General features: G+C 46.0%; 1 long non-coding RNA gene across 1 annotated transcript; it reads right to left on the bottom strand.

Annotated features, from left to right (window-relative positions):
- Window positions 1-15,122: 15,122 nt before the first annotated feature.
- LOC130596980 (uncharacterized) lies at window positions 15,123-22,706 on the bottom strand. Its single transcript, XR_008971659.1, has 3 exons — window positions 22,590-22,706; window positions 18,241-18,328; window positions 15,123-15,316 (listed from the first exon to the last, which is right to left on the bottom strand). It is a non-coding gene; the product is annotated as an uncharacterized LOC130596980 (long non-coding RNA).
- Window positions 22,707-23,752: the final 1,046 nt, after the last annotated feature.

Below are 23,752 nucleotides of genomic sequence, written 5' to 3'. Positions count from 1 at the left end.
GCACAGAGCTGATGAAACTGCATGCACCGGGATCATTAACAGGCAACAGCCAACCAAGTCCTGTTTGCACCGTTTTGGATACTGTTTAGGGTTGGAAACCCAAATATGAATGATAAGATCCTTTGAGGAAAAAGTGTTAAACTTTCCATCCTTAGCCAGTCCCTAGCCTGAGTAGGGACTGCCATAGCAAGAAACCTTCTCCGGTCTGTCTTTGCTCGGTAGCAGAGAGGAGAGGAAGGTCTGACCCTGACCTCTCATCCTACACACCTTGCAACACCATGCAAGGGACAATTTTGCCTTGCCTTTTGATGGTGTGACCCTATCTTGTGTATTCATTTTCAGATCCCTTGAGTCTGAAAAGAATTTGGGATTTTCTGCTTACAGCTAGAAATTTGTAGATATTTTTTTAATTCTAGATTTTATGCTAGAAAAATGCACTCTCAGAACAAAACCATTGCTGGATCTTGTGTGAGGTTGCATGTAGCTCATACAATGCCTGATGTACACTGAAAAACTTGGAAGTAAGAAGAGGGAAACTTCTGACCTGCACTGGAGGTTTGGCTGATAGAAAGCTTTTCTAAGATATCAAACATTTTGAGTTAATTAGGGTTAGGAGCTGTTTCACTGTTAGAAATGGTGACAACGGAGAGTTAAATAAAGCTTTGCTTACAAAGTCTCTCACTTGGAAATCCACACAAAGCTGTTCAGTGTTAATTCCCAAGTTTGCCTTCAGGTTTTTGGGTAAATATTTTCTGCCCTCTCAGTCTCTGTGAAGGATCTCTTGCAGATCTTTATTTGCCTTCCTTTCACAGCAGTTTTTCTAGGCTTGGTGGGGATTGTGCTAACTTTGCCATCAAGTCTTCAGGAAGACAATTAAAACACTTCCTACTTGTGCACCAGCTCTTCAGGATAATTGCTAACAAAGGGCTGGAGATTCAAATATAACAGCAGTACTGATATGATGAGTTAAGGGTTTATAGATGATTTCTGACAGAACATTCAGAGAGAGTATTAAGGGAGGTTCACTGCTTTCAAGTTGAATAAAGCATCCAAGACTGTCACCCAAGATAGATGATGGTGTTTTGGTTAAGTTTATTCTTGACATTCTCACTAGCCCTATAAGAACTTTACAGAAAAAACTGTGGTCTTTATTACTGAGGGGAAGACACTAAAACACAAAAAGGAAAATGGGATGATCTGAGCAAGCCCACTTCTTTATGCCATCCAAAGTTTTAATCAGAATATCTTGGGACTCTGAGCCACACACGATACCCTTTGTCTTCTCAAGGCCTGCCATTTCAGGCTGTAGAAAGGCAGGTCTCATCCCCACCTTATGAGATGATACTGAAGGAAAACACTTGGCAAGTTCCAGGAATCTGTGGGACTGCAGCCCAATGCTGTTTGGGAAACCTCGAGGTAGTCCCCAGCCGCTCTGGCAGATGCCCCTTTCTCCCCTGACCATGTGGCAGCACATGTTTTACACAAGTGGTTGCCACTCCTCTGTGCCTGGAGAAGGTGCTCCCCAGTCCCAGCACCCTGTGGGGATTGCCAGAGTGTAGAGTTTCCACCAGGCAGGGCATGCTTCCAGCGGCTGGAGGCTGCAGTCCAAGTTTTCCTGGTGGTTGAGAGGCCAGATTCCTCCTGCAGCTCCCAAACCTTCCCAAGCCATATCCCCAGTGCTGCTAATGGCTTACCTACTAGTTGCAACTGCTTAGGACATGCAAGTGAATCTGTATGTCTTGTATGAGATGTCTTGCCCCAAGGCACTCGCTTGGGTGGACTGGAGCCCCTGGCTGCAACCTAGCATCTCCCACTGACTGACTGGAGGTGTCTGTCCTGCCCCACCATGAGATGCTATTCCCCGTTGTGTTTTTATCAGATGTACCAGAGGCACTGTGGGTGAATAGGTGATGAGACAGAACTGGGGACCACACCAGCCGAGAGTCATGCCGGGGATATTTAAGCTCCCCTCAACTGTGTGGGGAGCACGCTCAGCTCTTTACAAAGCATTTGTTCCACAGTCAGGCAGGGGAATAAGCTATGGGCAGCCTGCCTTATCAGCCTTAGCCTTTTCATTAAGGATGGGATAGCTAAATGTCATTTTCTAAGCCACAGCTGATTTGGGAAAAACATTACTGGAAGCCTGGCCCAGAAATGAGAGTCAGTTTCAAAGATGTGTCAAAGTGAAAGAGTTGTCCACAAATGAAAACCATTCATAGTTGTAATATCCACTACTAATTCTTAGGATACTTGAATGGTATTTCGAAGCTAGAGCATAGGATTTTGTGAGGATGTAGAACATTCCTCCTCTATTTGCCTTCTTATTTAAATAATCACTGAATGAGATATTAAGGTCTTGTCTCTACTGGAAAAAAATGCAGAAAGCTGGTTTATATCAGAAAACCAAAGCAGGCAGCTTCATACTGACACTATTGTGCGACATTAGACACTTATTGATTTCACTTATGCCTCTTGGGAACAGCTCACATTTAAAGTTAAATTATACTGGAATAGGGGTATTTACATAGGGAAGAGATCATGGTGTAACCACGCCACTTATGTTATAGGTCACTGCTACAACACTTTGATGAGTAGACAAGGTCTTTGAGATGGTGTGAGGGAGTAATTCCAGATCAAAATCTTGGCCCCCAAACAGGCTTGAAGCTTATTTGTATACATCAGGGTTGAGGCCCTCAGCTGGGGTAAGATGATGCCACTCTATTGATTTCTGGAAAGCTAAACCAATTTAGAGCAGATGAGAATCTGCTCCAGATTTCCCAGCTGCCCTATCAAAAATCTTCTCAGTGCATTGACTGAGGGAAAAAAAAAGGTCTCAGCCTGATTTCGAAGAACATAATAGACCTTTAATTTAATCGACTTAATTTTATTGGCAACTATTGTATGATGAAATGAAAACAGATGATCTGGATGAACAAGAAAAGGTTAGATGGGAGTAGCCCATTAGCAAATATCAGGGCATCATCCTATTGTCCTCATTTAATAAAGGAACGGGTCAGTAAGTATAATCATAAACATTTTTACATTTTAGTGAAGATTTATTTGACATCATTACTAGCAGACAGATAGATTCTTGGAAAAGCAAATGATGAAACAGTCCAGCAGATGAGAAGCTAGCTCCTTTATCTGGCATAAAATGGCACAGCTTTACAGATTGACTTGTTTAATTTCACCTTTTATAGCAGCTCAGCTATTACTTCAGGCTGCTAGGGGTTAGATGATATTTAACTTTTCTCTGACAAATTTTCTTTACTTACAGCTTCTCTTGCTTGTCTCTAATGGCCTAAGCAATCTCTTCGTAGATATAACTTGATATGCAGTATACATGAGAGAGAAAGTCTCAGAGAGGGAGTTCAGTTTAGTCGTAGGGCACGATCCAGGGTAAAGCTTCAGGTCCAACGTTTATGAACATTTAGCATCCAACTGCTTTGGCGCTCAGGACAGCACAGGACAAAGCCCATCTTGCCGACCAGCATAGCCATCCTCTGTCCTGCTAGCGAGTGTGGCTGCTGCCAGGATCTCCATAGGAATGTCATCTAACTGCATTGTCAGGACCACCATCCCTTCCTCCGCCCCAGGTCTTCCACCTTTCTCCCAGCCATGGGCATTGCCTCTAGGTGCTGCAGCCGCTCCTGATTCAGCATTGTCCTGCTGGCTCAACAGGGCCTACCTGGACACACTGCGATGGCTGGGCCATCCAGATGGCTGATGTGGCTGGACACAGGGCCCTGTGGAGTGGGCCAACAAAGCAGGTTACCTGCAGAACCCCAGGACCAGGAGAGAAGGGAGAGGGTGGCTGCTTCAGAAACCTGCCCTCCACACGTCTGAAGAAGCAGCTTCTCTGCATGCCTACTCCATGAGCCATGAAACAGATGATCTCATCTCACATGCTGTGCAACCAAGCTTTCATCTGTCTGGGGCTTGCTGGAAGCCCATCCAAGCAGGATTTAAGAGCAACACTAAATTCTCATCCAAGGACAAGAGTACCCTGAGGGATAGAACAAATATCATACAATGTGAAAGAGAGAAAAATTCAAATTATTTGCAGGAAAATGGACGTGATTCCTCACTTAATTCTTCGCTCATATAACTCGCTAGCGATGGGTGCCACTTGTGCAGGGGAAAAGTAAGTTTTAACAAAAGGCTGTCCAGACCAACTTTGAAAAAAGGCTTTTCTGAATCACTACCTGCAAAGAAATAACGAACCAACTAAAAACTTTGAGTTTCTTCATTTTAGCTGGACGTGGTTAGTACTACCTATTCCAGGAGCCCAGCTTCTTGTGTGTCTGTGTGTGCTGGAGTCTGATTTGGCTCTGCAGATGCAAGACCTGCAGACTCAGCCCTCTTGCAAAGATGGGACCAGCTGCCCTGAACTGGATCTCCTTGCTGAGGAACACCAGCCTTGCTCTGTCCTCACAGCTGCCCGAGGGCTGCTCTGCTCCCCTCATTTAAGAGACATGGCCAAAACCTATATGAGTACCCTGGGCACTCAGGAAATCACCACCTTACACCACCACCCCCTGCACTTGTGGCCTTATTCCCACCCAGGGGATCTGCACACTGCTGCAGACCTGCTGTGTGTGCACCCCTTCCTCCGTGTTTCCAAGAGATGGATCAGTCCTACCTCAGGGTTGGGCTTTGCCATGCTCCCAAACAGCTCCATCTTTTCGTGCCGGTTTCTGTCCCCATGTGCTTACCCCAGCTTTTCGCTCAAGATTTCTGCTTCGTGGCAGAGGCAGTGGGAAGAGCTGTTTGTTCTCATCCATTGGGATGATGGATGCTGCTGTTGTTTCAGTGGGACTCCTTGTCCCTATCAAAGCACCCTACAGGTGTGCCACAAGGAGTGCTTAGACTGTGGTGGTTTCTGCTCTCATTTTCTTCTCCCCCCTCTCCCCAGCTCCACTAAACTGCCCACACCTGGCTCTGTGCTTTCAAGGCACCATCCCCAGCCAAACCTGAGGTCAGTGTTAGCTAAAAGCTGTTAGTGATAATACCAAGTATTTACCAACACTGCAGTCTGGTGACACTGTACGAGTTGGGCTGGACCATCATGGAGCTGATCACACAGCAGCAATTTAGTGTTACAGTGCTTTTGCCCTTTCTCCCAGTATGCTTCCCATGGGTTTAATGAGCAGAGCCCTCGCGAGATTCACTGTGTGCTTGCTCACACAGAGCTCACTCAAAAATCAGCATTCGTCCTCTGGTGCCATGACCAGGTGCAGGGAGAGGATGCTGGGGACTCTGCTTTAGGGGAGAGATGCTGGCAGCTCCCCTTGTCCCAGAGCAGAAGACAGTGACAGGCATGTCTTCTTCTCCTAGGGGTGCGAGACTCCCTAGAGCACAGTTATGTAATGCTGCGTGGCTCCTCTAATATCATGTTCCTGCAGGACAAAGCCCTCACTACTGCAGAACATGCCTGCTGCTGTGAGACTAGGTGTCAGAGCTGGCAGATCTATGTTGGTATTCCCCATGGGATAGCTGCCTTTCTGTTGGAAAGCTGAAAACTAGCCATTTTCATCTGAAAAGCTGAATGCTTTCTCCAGAGAAAATCCCAAATACGACGCTTTTCTACCCCATTTCAGATATTTTAGCTTTCAGGTCTGCTCTTTTCAACAATTAAAAAAAAAAAAAGAAAAAAGAGGTGAGAAAAAAAAATCCAGATTTTGCTGGGAAACCAATTCTTGATGACATCTTTTGGTCTGGTCTGTAACAGAGTATCTTGCAGCTGATCTCCCTGTTTGAATCCCAGCAGTAGCTGGAGCCTGTAGCTCAGGATCAGGCCTTCTTTACCTGGCTCCAGGGCTCTCACTGTCCAGCTATGCACCACAAACTCTGCCTGGTGCAGGGTGGGCTCTGCAGAGGAGGGATGTTCCCTGCACTGCACCCTCTTACAGAGGAAAAGTAGCCTGTATCTTAACATGTTTCACCTGGCAGGCATTTCAAAAGCTTTTCCTCTGAATTAGGGATGCAGTCACTGCCTGCATTTCCTTTCTACAGAAGCTGGCAGGTTAAGCTATGCAAAATTCCCTAATCCTGTTTATCTGCTGTCTCCTTCCCAAGAGGCACAAGGCTTCTGTGGCTTCTCTGAGCTTTCCTCTGTGCTGATACTGATGTTCTATTTGCCTTTTTGAAGGCCAGACACAGGCAGGGTGAGAGGAAGGCAACCTGAAGTCATCAGCACACCAGAATTTGGGATTTCAGTGTGCAGCAGGGCAGACAAGTGTGATGGCACTGTGCCCCTTTAGCCTTTCCTGGAATAATAAACTGGGTCCTGATGGGGCAGGAGAAGGATGGGTTGAGGATGCAGGCCCGGGAGCCTGGGTTACCTGCCTTCAGGGCCAAAATCTCAATGCCCTGAGCCTCTCAGTGTGGGGATGCTGCTCTGTGCAGGTGAACTTTGTAGCCCCAAGGGTAAGGGGAAAATAAATCAGCTCTAGCCTTAACCTTTGCACAGGGAAATTCACTTCTGCACTTGCCAGGGAGGAGTGGTGTGGTCCTCAGGGTTTTTGCTCGAGGCTAGGTGTGCTGGCTGGGCTAGGGCCAAGGTGCCCATGGGGGACAGAGGATGAACTGGGGAGCTGACCAGAGCTGGGGTGGTGGCAATGGGTCAGGTTCAAAGGCATGAAGTGGGGTGCTACCAGGGTGGAGGAAGAGGAATAGCTGGGGCAAGGGCAGTGTGAAGGAGGTGGAGAGAGAAAGACTCTCACTTTTGGGAAATGGCCCAAGCCCTGTGCCACCGGGAGTGATGCTCACCTCAACTGGGACTGCTGACCACTGAACCTCCATGCAGCTGCTGTGGGCAAAAGCATGTGAAAGTCCTTGGGGCATTTGTATCTCATGGCTCTCCAGTCCTGGCCTACAGACAGGCTATGCAGGCATCCCTTACTCCACAAGGTCCATGACGGGGGTTCGGGTGGTGAACTTCGGGGTCCAAATCCCACTGATGAGTGACAGGAAGGCTGGCACACCACTGTGGGGTGCTTCTGAGACAGGGCTGATGGGACACACACACACACACACAGAGTGCACTCAGTGAACGTTAGTGCCGAAATCTTGACTTTGCAACACTTTAGTGCTGTTTTCACAAAGTTTGTGTGTGGGTATTGACTGAGCGGGGATCCTGCCTGGATATGATTCACCTTCCTTCCCCCTCAAGGGAGGTACATTTGGGAGCCTATCACCAGGCTGGCAGCAGCTCTGTGAAACACTGACTGCCTTCTTGTGGGGTTATGTGGGGAGGACACCTCAAGTACATTTCTAAAATCAGCTGCTTTCTGTTATTTATGACATTATTTTGCGTAATGAGCATTGCTTGTGAGCCTGTTCCCTCGGATGGCATACTGGAGAACCATATGTCATGGTTTGGACTGCCAACACACCAACATTGCAATCGTTTGCAGACTGTTTTGTATTTCTTTGATTTGGGAATCTGTGTAACTAGCTCCCCGGAACAGCCGGGTAGAGGAAACGCAGTCTGTTATTTAGGCAGAATTAACATCCTTGTTCTCTGTATTGTGATCCTTAGTTTCCAAGCCCTTCTGCCAGAGCAGTGGAGAGATCAGTGCTGAGACATTCATTCCCTGAACCTGCCTTCATTGCAAAACTATTTCTGCTCCTTTGGTAGGCTATCCCGAGGACACACATGCTGGTACAAGACGTGCTGATGCTGTAATTAGTAAATACCCACTGCAAGTGGCAGCAAAAGATTTATAACCACCATTGGAGGCTATAAATCAGCAAGAGGAGAAGTACAAAAGCACTTATGCTCACCACCAGCACAACAGTTTGCTGCTGTTTACTATTTTTCTCCAACCTCCCAGCAGAATCCAAGTAGCATTGCCTACCCTTTGTGCCACAGACCTGGTAAATAAATCCTTGCTGACCTGTTGTAGCAGAAGTCATGTATGAATGTGCTGGTGGAGAAAGAGTTATGATATTTTAGTAGGTTAACAAGCCTGTATAGGCTTTTTCGCTGTCAGCATTTGGCCTCCTACCAGGCATATGATCATTCAGTTACGTTTTCCGTTCCTATTCTGGTGCTTTATGCAGGCTGTTTTTTAGCACTGCCTATATACAGCCAAAAAGCAGGAGGAGAGCACCCATGTCAAATGGCCTGAAGGTGGGAGCTTCATATTTGTTCTTCAGCAGCAGGAAAGTGCTCTGCCCCCAGGGAGAAAGGGCAGGCAGGTTCCTGCAGGTGGGTGTTAGGGGTTAGGGCAGCACTCCCCCAACCTCAGCACAAGCGCTGACCCTACCTGAGGGCATAATTGAAACTCGTGATGCACAAGCAAGCAAAAGGAGAGCTTGTCTTGTGCCATTGCAAGTAGCATGTCTCCCAAACACATTACCAGCAAGACAGCATGTCTAGTGTTTGACTGGCCTCAATGTTTAAGATCATATGAGCTTGGCCAGAGCTGTTACTGGTGTTTGGACACCACTCTCATCCTCTTTTTTCCTCACCCATTAGCATGTACACACCTGAGGTCTCTGTTGCTTGGCAAACAGTGAGTTTATACTGGTCTCTCAAATAAGACAAATCCTTTTCTCTGCCTGGGAATGAACTCTTATGGGATTGAAATATCTTTGATATCATTGCCTCTCAGTAAATTTAATAAAAATTGTCCAATAAGTTCAAACGTTATTGAAGTTGCAGGAAAGGGGATCGGAGTGCTTTGTTTCTGTAGGAAAACAGGCAGAAAGTTGTGTGTGTGAGGAAGTATGTTATAAAGGGAAAGTGGAAATTACTGTTTTCAATCTTAGCATGCTATAATTTATCCCCTTTCTATTTTCTTCTATTCCACATGTATTACAAATACTTTAACTGATCATTATTTCTTCCCATTTACCCTTTCTGCTCCCCTAGCCAACTCCACTGGCAGCATAGACAGCCTTGTCAGGTCGATTTGAATGCCTTCCTCTTCTCAGATGCTCCTTTTCCTTGAGAGCCCTGTCTTTGCTGTGCTGGGAGGGACATGTTTGGCTCCTTGGCTACAAATGCAGCAGAGTTAGAGCAGGGGTAGTTTGCCAGGTACTAACTCATGTCCCCTGGCTTGTGCTGCACAAGCCATGCTCTTCCAGTGATGCTGCTGTCCCACAGAAAAGCACTGTGGACCCATTGGGTGGTTTGACAAAAGCACTGGGTGCAATAATAGGAAGCGTAGCCAAAGTTAGATCTGCTGGATGTGCTGGAACATGGAACATGTGTCCCTGGAGCCGCCTGACTCAGTTGCAGTATCTGGCCTATAGCTGACCCTCAGATTCATGGCATTTCAGACAGGGGAATGCTGTTTTGACAGCACTTCTGCAGTTTTAATGGCATTTTGGCCTCACTCCCACTGACACTGTGGCCATAGCTCTGGACATCAGCTGGCCCCAGCCTCTCCTTTTGCTCATCTTCTTTCTGCTGCGTTTTGCCTTGCTGTCCTCAGTCCTGGGTTATGGGCTTTGTTTTCTCTGGGGAAGGGCTCAACAAACTGCTTCTGCCATCACCTAGCTCCCTTCCTCTCCCTCATGTTGCCCACTTTGGTTCACAGTCTTGAGGTGCTTCAGACTTCAAGGTACTTTTTTATTATTTAATCCTGTTTCCAGAGGTGTTTTGGGGAGCATGAGGCAGTCATTCTTGCTGCTTAGTATTATTCTCTCCCTCAATCACCATCATGGTTTGAGTCCATTTCTTTTCCATTTGGCTGCCACTTGACCATGCAAAAGTTTTGGGTAGCTATAGTGGTATAACCAGGCAGGACTTTGACTTCTAAGAAGGCTTCAGGAAGAATTAGACTCTGGGTTCACTGGGAGCTTGGTTGATCATTGTAATCGAAACAGGAATTATTTGCTCTGACACAGAAGATGGCTTTGTGCTTGTAAATTGGGTGAAAGTCAAAAAGGGCTCATGATGCATTAATTTATTTGCTCAGAATCTGCTTGGAAAGTAAGCAGGGTTTGATAAGATTTTTGTGAATGAGGCTACCATTAATACCTATTTATGGGTCACTGTGACCCTGAAGGCTTCTGGTAAGTCATTTGCAAAATTATCGTGGATCTGTGAACATATATGTAAGCAGATTGATATTTTCCCCCAATGATAAAAGGCCAGCCCCAACACATTGCAGAATATTTGCAAATGAATACAGAAAATAGATATTTGGGGTCATAAAAGGACATGCTTGAGAAATTGTTTCTGGGTCTTTTCCCAGGGTGATACTCTTGGTCTGTCAAGCAAAGAATGTTGTGAGCATGGACCAGATATCAACTTGCAATTCAGATTTGTTTTGTAAAAAAGGACCCTTTGAGTTAGTGGTTAAAATGCTCTCCCTTCCCTTGACTTCTGCTGGAGTAAGTCTGTAACTTTCTGTCATAATTTTTATCTTTGTGTTGAGAATTTAACCTAGATAGTATGACTGAACTGCATTATTTTAGCTTTATCTAATCTCTAGCTAAACCAACAGTCAGAAAACAATCATTTTTCTCGGGACTGGTATGCCTTGTGCTTACATGATCCACAGGAGTTTCACCTCCTCAGCAGGAAGGTGTCCCCCAGTCATTTTGTCGTGCTCTTTCTGGAAGGAATGAATCCCCTCCTTACAGCTTATTTGTGTCAACCATAAAATCATAGAATCGTTTAGGTTGAAAAAAGCCTAAACTCTAAGCCTCTTCTCCCAGGAAATGTGGGTGCCATAAGATGTCTGTTGGGACAGCACAGCATCCTCCAAATATCTGCAGGGCGTGATACCCAAAATAAAGTACTTCTTTTGTAAGATCTAGTCTTACTTTGCATTTTTATTTTCCTTTCTGCATCCACTTGCCCAACCTAATGACTCTTTGAGGAGGGTATGGATTTTCATTTCTGTAATATCCAAGCTAGAAAATACTACTAACCCCATGTGTTCCCCAGCACTGTTCATACAGAGTTGTGAGTACATCCCTAGGACTGATGACTAAGACCAAGACTGGAGTTGCTTTGCTGTGTTGCCGGCAGTGTATGCAGATGGACATTTTGAAATGGAATTGAATGAAAGACAAGAAATGATGTAGTGACAAAATAAATACATAATGTACATACAGTGGGAGCCTGTGCATGTGTTTTCAAGGGACATCAAACTGTTACCACTAAACCCACCAGGACATTATGTTTTCATAATAGGATTCTTAGGGTACTTCTTCTCTTTGAAGCAATCTCACTGTTGTTCAGATGCACATCTGAACATGAATATCACATTCCAGCCTGATTTTAGTTCAGAGGGAGAGTTATGAAGGATCTGGTTAACTCAGATCTTCTCATTGTCTCTGAGTTTCAGTGAGGCAAAAGCGTCTGGTCTTCCCCTGGCTCTAGCGCTAGAACTAAGCAGTCCTGCTCCAGGAAGAGGGATGGAGAGAAAATAAAAGGAAATGTGCAATAGTAAGGCCCTTGGATGCTAAGTGAGCCATGAGAGAACCTGAAAACATAAATGAACAATTAACGCCAGGCTCAGCAGAAGGTGCATCACCTCCTTTCAATGCATTTTCATCCTTGAAACCTTCCATGGGAAGAAATGCAGAGGGAAAAACCTTTTTACTTCCACATGACAGGATGCCAGCAAGTGGCAGCAGCTCCCTGCCTGACACAGAGACTGTCCACATCCCACATCAGCTGCCTGCTCCGTTGTTTATCTGAAAACCAAACAGAAAAAAAAAAACAAAAAACAAACCACACATCACAAGCTTTCTTAACACTACTGGGATAGCTTAGCCCAGGACTGACTTGAGGGGCTGCAAGAGGTGAACTGGAAGATGGGGGAAGAGCCCTGCTCTGATCCCCTTGTGGTGAAGCGCAGCAGCATGGGGGAAAGGAGAAATGTGCGGTTTAGGAAATATGGAATTCCTTTCTTGCAAGAGGAATTCCTTTTTTGTTGCTTTTCTGGTCTCTGTGTCTTTAATCATCAAATGCAGCTTTTGTCTTTTGATAGGGCAAGGAGGAAAGTATTGTACAATAGCTGTCCTGACAGCCCGGCACACCCCACTTCAGTGGTTTAAAGCTTTCTTTGTGCTGAATTTGTTCTTGTAGTGCTAATGACCAGGTTGCCATAAATAGGCATTAAATAGGTCTGGACACAGTAAAGGAAAGTGAAGGTCAGTGTTAGCTCTTATGTTGTATTTTAGATCTCTGTATCAAAGAACTTCGTAAGGAAGGGGAAGGTACATTTTCAACTTGGGCTTCCTTTGAGATACAGAGGGGGAAACTGAGGAACGAAAAAGTTGCTTCTCAGAGCAGGATGGGGATGAGAATGGATGTAGGCTCTTCCTGATGTCCTGCAGGGTTGCTGCCAAGCAGCAAGTCATCACTGTATAGGGAAAAATGAGCTCCCTGTTGAAACCAAAGTTAAATGCCCATTGGCTTCAGCAGAGGCAGGACCTCATCTGCAGCCCAATTCAAGCAGCCTAGGCTTTGAACCAAGTATCCTAGTCTAAATGCCCAGTACAGGGAAGGCAGATGCATTTGGGATACTGGGGTGCGGATGCTGTGCTTGCCACAGCAGTTGTACGAAGAAAGACAAAAGGGGATGTGGAAGGTGCTAGTGTGTGAAAGCAGAGGCTAGATTGTGTGGCATGTAGAGAGCCAATATCTCATTTTAGGGTCGGACCACATGACAATGTGTCTCCTTGATGGCTTGGTCACTCTGTCAGGGCATCACCCTTTGCACAGGTGCCAAATGGGTGAGAAACATGCCCTTGTGAGACGCTCAGGTGGCCTCCCTCTGCCTCACTAACAGATGCAAATGACTGTGTTGCACCTTGTCTGAAAGACAAGCCATGCGGCAGTTTTAGACAGGCAGCATGAGGGGTTTAGTGCCTACATTTCCTTTATCTGCCTTAAGCCAGGTTTTATGTGTTACAGGTTGAGCACTGAACCACACCACTCCTTAGATGTACTAGACCTCATTGCTAGCCATACGAGCCCTGTTGTACATCCCAAAAACTAGGGGAATTCAGGATGTGCTTCCCTTTCCAACCTGCTGCATCAGCAAGACCAGCAGGTCTGCAAGTATTCAAACTGGTAATCATTTTAATAAATGGGGATAAGCCAAAGCTTATCCCTTAGTAAGACTCTGGTGGTACAAAGCTAACAAATTAGGCGGGGCAGAGGGAGTGCACTCCTTTGGGTACTAATGGTTGAGTGAACCGAAGAGCTTTGGGGGCCACATTGCTCACCATTCCCCAGGGGTTATGGAACTGGGCAGAAACCAGCCTCACTGCTGTTGCAAGGGGTTAATGGATGGGCAAGGGACACAGAGCCATGTCAGAGAGAGCTGGTGCCTGCAAGGGCACAGCTTTGCTGGTTTATAACACAGTGACACACAGCAATGTGTAGCAGGTGGGGAGGACACAGACAGGACTGGTTATATCCATGGGGGCACTGCCAGGCACTACTGATATCTGCCATCCCCTGTGCATCTACCTTTAGCTTGCAGCAGCTCAGGAAATACCCCAAAAGGAAGAAGGAGAAGGAGAAGTTGTGCTGCAAGGGAGGCTGTTAGCTGTGGCTGTCCTAGGAGAGTTACGCTCATTTCTGGACAGGCCTTGGCACCCACTTTAGTTCACATAGGTCTGGTGGTTGTGAAACACCCTGTATCAGCTGGCCAGACCCACAGTGACCTGTTCCCCTTTTCTTTCTAAGAAACGAGTCCTCCCTCTCAATTCCTTTATTTTTTCCCTTCTGCCTATGCTTACTCAGAGTTTTCCTGCTGGAGATCAGCTGCTGCCAGGGGCTCAAGGTGGCATTTGCCTGCAGCCCAGAGCCTGAGCTGAGCTTAAGCAGGCATTTTCCAGAGTAAGGCAGCCAGCCCTGGGTGTAGAAATGCGCTTTCCAAGTGGGGCAGGCTGGGTCGAAGCCCAGGGTATGACCTTTTCTGCGTGGCAAACTCCCATGTAATGTGACCTGATGTCATTCCGCTGCCACGCGGTGTTGCAACAGGGCTTGCTGGCCTTTGCATTGTGCAGGCAAACACTGCATTCCTCCTGCTAACCCAGGCACCACTGGTAAACCACACGGGATGCCAACCAAACTTTGTTATTCTCCATTTTATGTTGCTTAGGATTGAAAGTATTTGACCTTAATTCACTCTTCTTTTTGGAAAAGGAGCTTGTCTCTTAGGAAAGATGGATCTGATTCTTAGGGTTTGGAATAAATCTGGTATGAATCTGCTCATTGTTTAATGCTGCCTGTCCTTCCCACCCAAACAGGGAGACTACTGTGGTGGCTGGCATTAGGTGTCTGTCATTCTGGTAGGGAGTCTGAAACACATTCTCTGCTCCCCACTTGTGTTTCAGGCTGCAATCTGGGAGCGGGAACACTGCTGGTTGCAATGCAATGCAGGCTGTGTACCCAGAGTAGATTAAGTTACACACAGGTAAACAACCTCTGTTCTTTAACACATCAGCTCAACTGGGAGACAACCCAGTGTGTGAAATGCTTGCACTGAGATGAAATCGCTTCTTTTCTGCTATCGCATTTCATCATAACCATAATTATCTTGGCTTGATCCTGTGCTAATCTGTGGGGAGGGTGACAAAAGGCAGAAAATCAGCTCTGAATCTGATGCAATCTGATGCAAAAATCAACTCCATGACTTCTCATCTGTAGCAGGTGTCTTGCTACCCCTGCAAAATGTAACACATCTTCCTCCTAATTCTCCTACTAGCACTGCAGACTGTAACACAACAAGTTTCTTTTGCTTTGGGCATTAGAGAAACGAGATGGAAATGGCAGAGATCTTTGATAGAAGTGTAAAGATGGGAACACCCAGGAAAGGGTTGGAGTAAGTCAGAAGTCAAAACTGCCTTCTAGAGAATCACACTTCAGAATTTAAGACTTGTGGTTGCTCCAGTCAAAGATAAGGCTGTGGGCTCAATTTAAAAAAATAAAATAAGATCCAGCTGAATAAAGTAACATTACTTTTGGAATCTGGTTGCTCAAATGATAGCATTCAGTGTTAGTATTTTGATCGAAAAGAAACCAGTGAATATGTTCACTTTATTTAAATGGCAAGTTTCTACTATTTACAACTTTTACTTTCCAAAGTCGGCGCAACTACTGGGAAAAGAATTTTCTTTAATTTTTATTTTTGCTTCACATTGTGTGAATTCTGTCTGCAGCTTCTTAGTTACTGGTGATGGATCTGTAAGCAGCCTGGCTTGACTCTGGGAATGCAGGCAGGGTTTGCAACAGAGCTCTTCAGAAGACCTTCCTTTTGACCTCTTGGTGCAATTAGTCATGGTTTCACTAAGAGACTTACTGCGCACAGAGCATCCCCTCTGAGTACAGCTGCAATGAACAGGCAGAGATTTCTGAGACAGCACAAACTTGTAAACCCTTCCACAAGATTATCAAATGACAGCAGGTTGAAAGCATGCAATGAGAAGCACGGGTTCACTGACTAAGCATCCCTAATGGGGCTGATGCTTAATCCTTTCATAGATGGTGCCCTCTAACCCTGCTTTGAAGGAGGAGGAGGCAAATGCACTCTGGAGAAATGGTGTAATTGAGAGTAAGGTTGATCGACTGCTAAATGTGAGTAATATGGAATTTGCCTCCTTACTGACTGGTCTAGAGCAGGCCAGTCTATCAGTCTACACTACTCTACATACTCCTTGATTTCTCCCTGCCTCCTTGTCTCTGCTCCTCTCTTTTGAGAGGCCAGCAAGGGCCCCTGATCCACGCATAGTAGTAAAGGCTCGCGGTCTCAAGGCAGTTGAGGCTGATAATCTCAGGTGTTGCTTTGGGTCCCATGCCAGTTCTGCATTCCTCTACTCTTACACACGCCAAAGAATTCTTAGGAGATGCCTCCACTTCCATATAGCTACAATACTGAAGTCTTAGCTCTAAAACAAAGCTGGAGTAAGGAGTTAGAAGATAAGTCTGTTGTAAATTGCTTGAAAGAGTCCAGTGCAGAGCCACAAAGATGATTAAGGGAGTGGAACATGTCCCTTATGAGGAGAGGCTGAGGGAGCTGGGTCTCTTTAGCTTGGAGAAGAGGAGACTGAGGGGTGACCTCATCAGTGTTTACAAATATGTAAAGGGTGAGTGTCAGGATGATGGAGCTAGGTTTTTGTCAGTGATGTCCAGTGATAGGACAAGGGGCAGTGGGTGTAAACTGGAGCATAGGAGGTTCCATGTGAACATCAGGAAAAATTTCTTTACTGTGAGAGTGACAGAGCACTGGTTGCCCAGGGGGGTTGTGGAGTCTCCTACGTTGGAGATATTCAAGGCCCACCTGGACAAGTTCCTGTGTGATGTACTCTAGGTTACCCTGCTCTTGCAGGAGGGTTGGACTAGATGATCTTTTGAGGTCCCTTCCAACCCTTAGGATTCTGTGATTCTGTGTGATTCTGTAAATCACTGCATGAACTACTGTCCACTTGGGTGCAACAACTAATTCCCAGGGAACAGCCCAGGCTGAAAGGGGTACAGGATAGCCAGCTATAGGAAAGCTAAAGACATCATTAGCCATCTTTGCAAGTCCTTCCCTGGAAGAAATCGTGGTAGTGAGAACTAGGTTCCTGTGCCTATGCAAGCTCATTTTCCTTGTGGTTAGCAGCTCTGGCTATCACAACTCCATAGTCAGACATGCAAATGAGCGCATTAAGGTAACCCCGAGGACTTGCCATCTAGACAGCACATGCACAGCTAGTGGGAAGAGGGGATAGTTTAGGTACCAAAGTCCTGCACAGGTTTGCACAATCCATGCTAACAACCTTTTGCTAGTGTTTGACTGACATTTTTATCCAGGCTAGGTCTTATGACACCAGCTCGTGTGTATGTACCTGCATACCATCATACTTCCTGACTGTACCTGCAGGCATCACACCAACATCAACCTGGAATCTACCTGCAGTCTCCCTGGCATCACCCTGGCATCACCTCTGCATCATCTCTGTATTGTCCGGCCATCCCAGTGAGTGCATTATCTCCCTAAATACTGATGATGTCCTGAGAGCTGAGCAATCGCCAGCTGGTTTGGGATACTGCAAATTCCTTGTTCTCATGTTCTCTTCTGCCTCCCTTTTGCCCTGTCTCACCCCTGTCTCTGCCCTCTGCACTCTTGCTCTGCGGCAAGGGGGCTACATAGCAGAGGAGGCATCACACAGATTTGTCCGGCAGGTTTGCAGTGACAGGGGTGTGATGACCCTGCACAGGGCGCTTGTTTCCACCCTGAACCCATCTGTGATGTGTTTTGGTTTTTTTTTTCATCCCTCTACTCAGCTCAGGCTGCTCCGGGAGAAGTGGCACGTAGGCACATACATCCTTGTGCACACTATACTTGTATAAACTCCATCAGGAAGTCATCTGGCCAAACTTTCCAGAGCTCTGCTTTTAACTCTTCCCGAAGCAGGCTGTACTGGCAGCCTGGGGATTTCCAGGGAGCGTGGACATGTGCATTCATCCTCCTGTTCTGTTTATTGATTCCCACCACTGTCGTTCCTGCAAGCCCTGAGCACGTGGCTGTGCAGCTTTTTCACCCATCCTACTCCCAGTTCCCATCAGAAAGAAGTCTCCATCAGCTGCCCACGGGCACACTTAGGGCTCTGCAGTAAAATGTTGCCTTGGCTTTCCTGGGGGATGAAGTAGCAAAAGCCAGTTGCCAACAAGTGCTATAGCAGAGACTATGCAGGAGAACGGAGCACTGGTGGGGCAAGCCTGTTGGTGACAGCGATTCTCCCTTGTGGTTGCTATTCAGAACTGTCCTTACCAGGCACACGAGTAGCAAAGGAAGTTCTCACAGCCCTGAAATGTTTGCTGTGGTCAGTGAAAGATTAGAAAGAAAACTCAATCCCTTTATAAGTGACCCTGTCTTCAATGAAGACGTGTCTCACTGTATGTCCCACTCTGCGCAGAGGCACGATTACACACCCACATAGGCACATCAGTGTGCACATAAACATTTCAAAGGGCTGAGAAAAACTCTGTGAGACTGCTCACGTAGGAGAAAGGCTGCTATTCCTCCCCATGACATATGTGGATTAATAGTTCTCCTAATTGTTAAATGCAGTCATCTCATTTTGTTGGTGCCCATTAAATGCCCCTTGACAGATTTTAATGGCTCATACAAGATTTTGGTGCCTACTGCACAGGAGTGAATAAATGGAATTGCTGGCAATGTTATCCTTTGCAAGTGGCTATGGAACAGGGATGTCTCAGCTCATTTGCCATTTGCTTGATTGTGCTGTCCATATTTTGCTCCAGCTTACCTTGGTGTAAGTATGAAATTTGTCAGACCAGCAAATCTCTGCTGGAGAGGTGCCACCAGTGGTCATGCTGTCTATAAGACTTACAGCACTGTAAAACAGACAAGAATTTAACCATTTATCCATGAAGTTGTTCACATACATTTGTTCCTTGTTTAGTGCATATTCATTGATCTTCTTTAGTGCTACAAAACCAAGACATGGTGAAATAGAGCTTAGAGATCTTGATTCTTCTCCTGGGCACACAGGCATATATCAAAAGAAGTAACTTCACTGAAGTTAATTCAGTCAGCGTGGTGTTAATTTTGCCTTCTCTATCAGATTTACAGGCATCTGAGATAGAGGGTGTATGTTTGCTCTCAGCCTGGCTCAGACAGCTGTGGTATAGAAGGGATTTCTATAGGGATACCACCAGAAATTCCTGAAAATCTAGGGATGACATTTATGACAGACTCATATGTTGCAGAGATGTTTCTCCTCTTGAGCAGCTGTTTGTGCACCATAAACAGCTAGAGAGCTTTCTGTTTCTGTCAGACTCCTACTGAAATTCATGAGATGCAAACCATGACTGCTCACCTATTGGAGTCAGAGGTATTAAAGCTGTTCCCCCCTCACCTCCTCTCCTGCAGCCAGAGGAATCAATCAAGCTCTCATGGTCCCTCAGGGAGATGGAGAAGTTTGGATAGCTGAGGAACATGCAGGCTTTCAACCATCCACGGTGTTTTCCTTTTCTCTTAATTTGTTTCTGCAGATCTTTTGTCAACATGGGTTATTCATCTGCCTCCTCAGATGGGGGATCATAAGTAAACTTTTGCCCCCAAATCTAGACTCAGTTCTCCTATTCTGACAGTTCATTGTAGCCTGAGGTTTTGCATGGTGAGTGGGGCACGCATGGAGGTATCTTTACAGAAGGGGTTCTCCATGCATCTGTGTATCAGATGGTTAAGAAGCCTGGGACAGCATTCAACTTTGAATGGCTTTTCTTTGTGTAACTGATTCCCTGCTCAGTTCTTCAGTTTTCTGCCTCTCAGTGGCAGAGGACAAGGAGTTCCTGAGGGTGAACTGACCACAGAGACTCGGCTCCCTGTGTGCTGGCATAAAGGGTAGGCTTGCTCCATCTTTGCCAAGTGCTTTCCCAGGCTGGCTGTGGGTCTGCATACTGAGACTGTCCCTCTCAAACAGCAGTGGCAGACGATGGCTTGTCTTCTAAAGCAACTTACTGCTACTGCTGTGACGCCGCATAGCACTTGGGCTTTCCTCCTAGGGGCACTGGAGGGAAGGGAGGCACAGCCTCCTTGGCACACCAATACATTCCTGTAATGCACTAGGAATGGTTGATGTTGTTCATCAAAGTCCTAATTTTTGTCTGTTGGGCCAGAGACAAGAAACTATCGAACACCTAAATGATAACACGTCTCTCTGCCACCATAGGTAGGCCAAAACTTGTCCACTGACAAACCAATGGCAGCAGGATTTGCCTTCTAGTTTTAACGGGCTGCAAATTAATTATGTGTAAGTACTGTGTGGTCATTCTCAAAATGGCCAGCAAAAGAGACAACCCTGTACATCCTGGGGAAATGGAGCAGGGCTGTGAGTTGACAAGGACACCTTGTGCAGCCCTGGCCAGAGGTAGGATAACCATCCAGGTCACTCCAGTGCTTTGTCTGTCTCAGAAATCCAGGATAGGTCAGCACAAGGATAAATCCCTTCTTGATGCTCTTTAAACATAAACCTATAGCAGGAAGAAAGTGGCTCATTTCTGCCTGAAATCCCACATAAACTCATCCTTATGCTGCAGACCTCAGGGCAGTCTTCCAGAGAAGGCTTCCCTTGTGTCTGCCAGGTTTTGTCTGCAGAGGTAACCTTACGGGCAGACTGGAGAGAAGGTATTCTTGTAGTGCATTTCCACCTTCATGACGGTGCCTTTGGGATTAAAGGCCTGATATTTAGGAAGCGAAAGGATGTACAGTGCTCAGTCCTGACCTTGTCATAACCTGTGGAGAGTTAACAAAGATTCCCTTTAACCATGTACGGCGTAAACAGCAAGAAGTATGCATGTAACAAAATTAGAAAGGAATCTGATAGATAGCCCCAAAGATAAATGCCACTTTAGGCAATGTTGCTTTCAGCTGTTGACAGTAGCACCATTCAGAGAGCGACTGGGAGGATTTAAGTGCTTCTTTGCTTCTGGGTGGGATAAGGTGTCACATAAAATGAGTTTTGTGGTTTTGTTTCATATCCCTCCCTGCACTCTTCTCCAATGAGAGCATACACGCCAAAAGCATTGAAAACAGACTGCAGTGAGTTTGTTTCACTAACACATCTCCCCATCAGCAACATTGCTGGAATCTATTGATTCTGGCAGGATTGCAGAAGACGGTGATGTTTGCAATGAGAAATCATGCACTTCTCAGTTGATTTCGGGAAAGGGAAAAAAAAAGAAAAAAGCTCCACCATGTGCAAATATTAACCCTACAGACAGGCTGGTAAACTGCAAAATGTTTCATCTGTCTCCCTCACAGCCAGTAAACACTCAAGGATGCTTTATTGGCAGAAAGCAGAGCTTTAGCTTACATTATGTTACAAAAAAAGAGGCTTATTTAAGTTTTCTTTTCTCTGTTTGTGAATAACATGTGACAGTTCTTATCTGACCTATTGTTTACTTCCTATTTCTGAAGTGAATGCACCCCATGCCAGTGAACGGCATTGGCACACAGCCCCGTGACCCATATCAAACAGCCCAGAGATTATCAATGACACCAGGTCAGAACCACAGGGCAGATGGCTGCTAGGCTTTGAAAGTGGTCCAGGCAGATTCACCTCCCATGTAGGTGTACCTTAATTGCATTGAAAAATCTATCAAAATCAGGTATTTTGACCCAAACCACATTTCCTTTTAATTTTGCCTCATAGATATGAAGCTTCTGTGTTTGTACATCACTTTAACTGAAACTACTCAGTTTCTACTGAAAACGTCTCTGTGCTATGAGACCTATATTAACCTTGTGATTCAGAGCAAAATCTGAAAAGGACATAGATCAAACCACATAGCGGGAGGAACTGTTTGGCCCTCCTCTGTTTTGGGGGCTTTAGTATTTGTAGGACTCTTTAACTCCACTTTGTATGCATTCTCCACATGAAGGGCTTCCAAAATGTAGAAGCATTAAGGTGTTTTCAAAAGGCACGCAGGTAGAGGATGTGATTCGTGAAGACCATGTCTATCCTACAGTCCTGCTGGGTAAAGCTAGGGTATAAAGAGGTGCAATCTTCACCAAGACAGCTGCAAACTCCCTAAGCAAAAGCACAGTGACCAACTCACTGGAACAGTTTGCTCCGCTTTGCCCAGAGAGATGTATGCGGCTGTACTATGTTGACCCGAAGTGCAGAACAAACCATGTACCTTGCCAGTATTGTTGAATCCAGGCTGGTAAAATACTCCCATTGTAGATATGGCCTCATATAATGGCTTCATAAACACTGTTGAAAAGTCACACCCAGAGTCACAGTGCCAGAGGAGCCTTTTCCTTAGAAACATGCTACTTGTGATCTTCCCAGTCCCAACCAGTGATCTCCCATGCACAGTAACCCTCTCAGAGGATCTCCTCCCCCTTGCACTCACTGTGCTCTTCAAATGCAGCCTCTAAACACAACCCAGCACCTCGCTGCCAGTGCTTCTTGTCCTGGGCAGTGTTCTCCCTCTGCATACTAACGCAATTGTGCTTTCTGCTACTGCCTTGCCCAGCAGCCTGAGTCTTGACCCCAGCAGCCTGAGTCAAGACAGCCTTGCTTCCTCAGTGGGAAGAGTATCCGCCTGGGCATCTAATTATAGTGAGATGGAAAAACGTCCACTAAAGGATGAGGGTAAGTTTTCCAATATGTAACACAACAGTAATCAATACTTGCATCAATACTTAATTTATCTATGTCAAGCGGAACAGCTTCAGCAGGAGGGAATGAGATCATCTCTTCTGACCCCAGCGTGCTATGCAGTATCACATGGGATGGGAAATGTGGGTTTAAATCCTTTTATTCAGAGGTCTTTAATTTTCAAACCCTTGGATACAAGAGCTCTGCTGCCAGGAGGACTTTGACAGAACTGACCCACCCTTAGCTCATGAACAGAGCTAACATTTTAACCCCAGACCCTTAACCCCCAAATAAAAACCCACTGGGATCGGTGTGAGTCTCCTTTGATCTTAGAGAACTTTTCATCTGGCCTCTGATGAAAGGCATTTACCTCATGGCCAGTGAGTCAAGCCCCTGGAGGACCCTTACTGATTCTCATAAAGAGCTGCAGTTTCAGTTAAAAAAAAGCAGCATTAACCAGATACCAGCTCCTCATGAATATGTACTCACTCGCTCTACAGTGGCTGTTCAGCCAAGGTATTTGCAATGCGCCCTGTGAGATACCAATTTTTGGGCACCTCCCCGCAGGGACATCAGTGGTGTGATTCAATGACATGGAAAGCTTGCTGGGAAGTGGGGGAGAGTTGTCTGCCATGCACAAGTGGTGACATAAGTGGTGGACAAGAAAAAAACAACAGCTCCTCTGTTGCAACAGGAGGTAAAGGTTTCAGCTCCCTGTGAATGGTTCCCTTAACTGTGACTAAGATGTTCCCTCCATCCAGCTAACGGAGAGTGAGCAACTGTGTTATGCACCGTGCACTCCTGCAAACCAGCCGGCTTTGGGTCATCCTACTTCACGACTTCTCAGAAGGGATCTCTCAGTGTGCTGCTTTCATGAAATATGCTCAATACAGACTCAGATATCAGTCACACTTTCCTTTCTCATTAAGCACTTCCCATAGGAGTTGCAGCCCCTTGGTTTAGCCAACAGGAAGGAAAGCATGTCTCGCTTTTAACTTCTGTCTGTACCTATGTTCATACCTCGGGTCTTGTTCCTGAACTGAGGTGTGTCTTATTACCCCTTCGTGACACTATGAGCTGACTATGAACATTTCCAGGGTGCTCTTGGTTTTTGCCTGTCCACACAGAAAATTCATCTGGTATTAGTGCCAGCTGTGAATTTAAAGCACAATATTCTATTTCTGGGCACTTCAACCAAGATGAATGAACTAGTCATACGTTCTCTGGGACAGGGGTGCTGCACACAGGCTTGTCCAGGAAAAGCTACCGTAGAACAGTTCCAGGAATCACTGTGGAAAGCTGAAGAGCCTAAATCAGTCCCAGTGATCTATGTGGGTTCAGCAAATACGTCAGATTGCAGGGAGAGCTACCAAACCGATTGACAATCCTTCTCCAAGGGTTTGTGTTTCTAAGCTCTCAAAGGGCCATGGGTGGTTCCTGTTCATGATTACCTTGGGTTGTTAGATCCTACTCTGAATACCTATAATAGGACTATCTTGTACCTGATAAACCATGACCCTAGCACTTGAGCGAGTGCCTGCCATTCTCCAAGCAATTGGGCAGGCTGATGCTTTTCTTTTTGGGGAGAGGGCAAGAGAACAAACATGCCAAACGTGCATCAGATAGCTGAGTGCATTACCGGAAGGGG

This window comes from Pezoporus wallicus, unplaced genomic scaffold (assembly GCF_028554395.1).
Source record: "Pezoporus wallicus isolate ANWC-B61680 ecotype Strahan unplaced genomic scaffold, APGP_CSIRO_Pwel_v1 contig_1739, whole genome shotgun sequence".
Lineage (NCBI taxonomy): Eukaryota > Metazoa > Chordata > Aves > Psittaciformes > Psittacidae > Pezoporus > Pezoporus wallicus.
The sequence above is the reverse complement of the archived record's forward strand: the minus strand, read 5'-3'. Positions and strand labels throughout refer to the sequence as shown.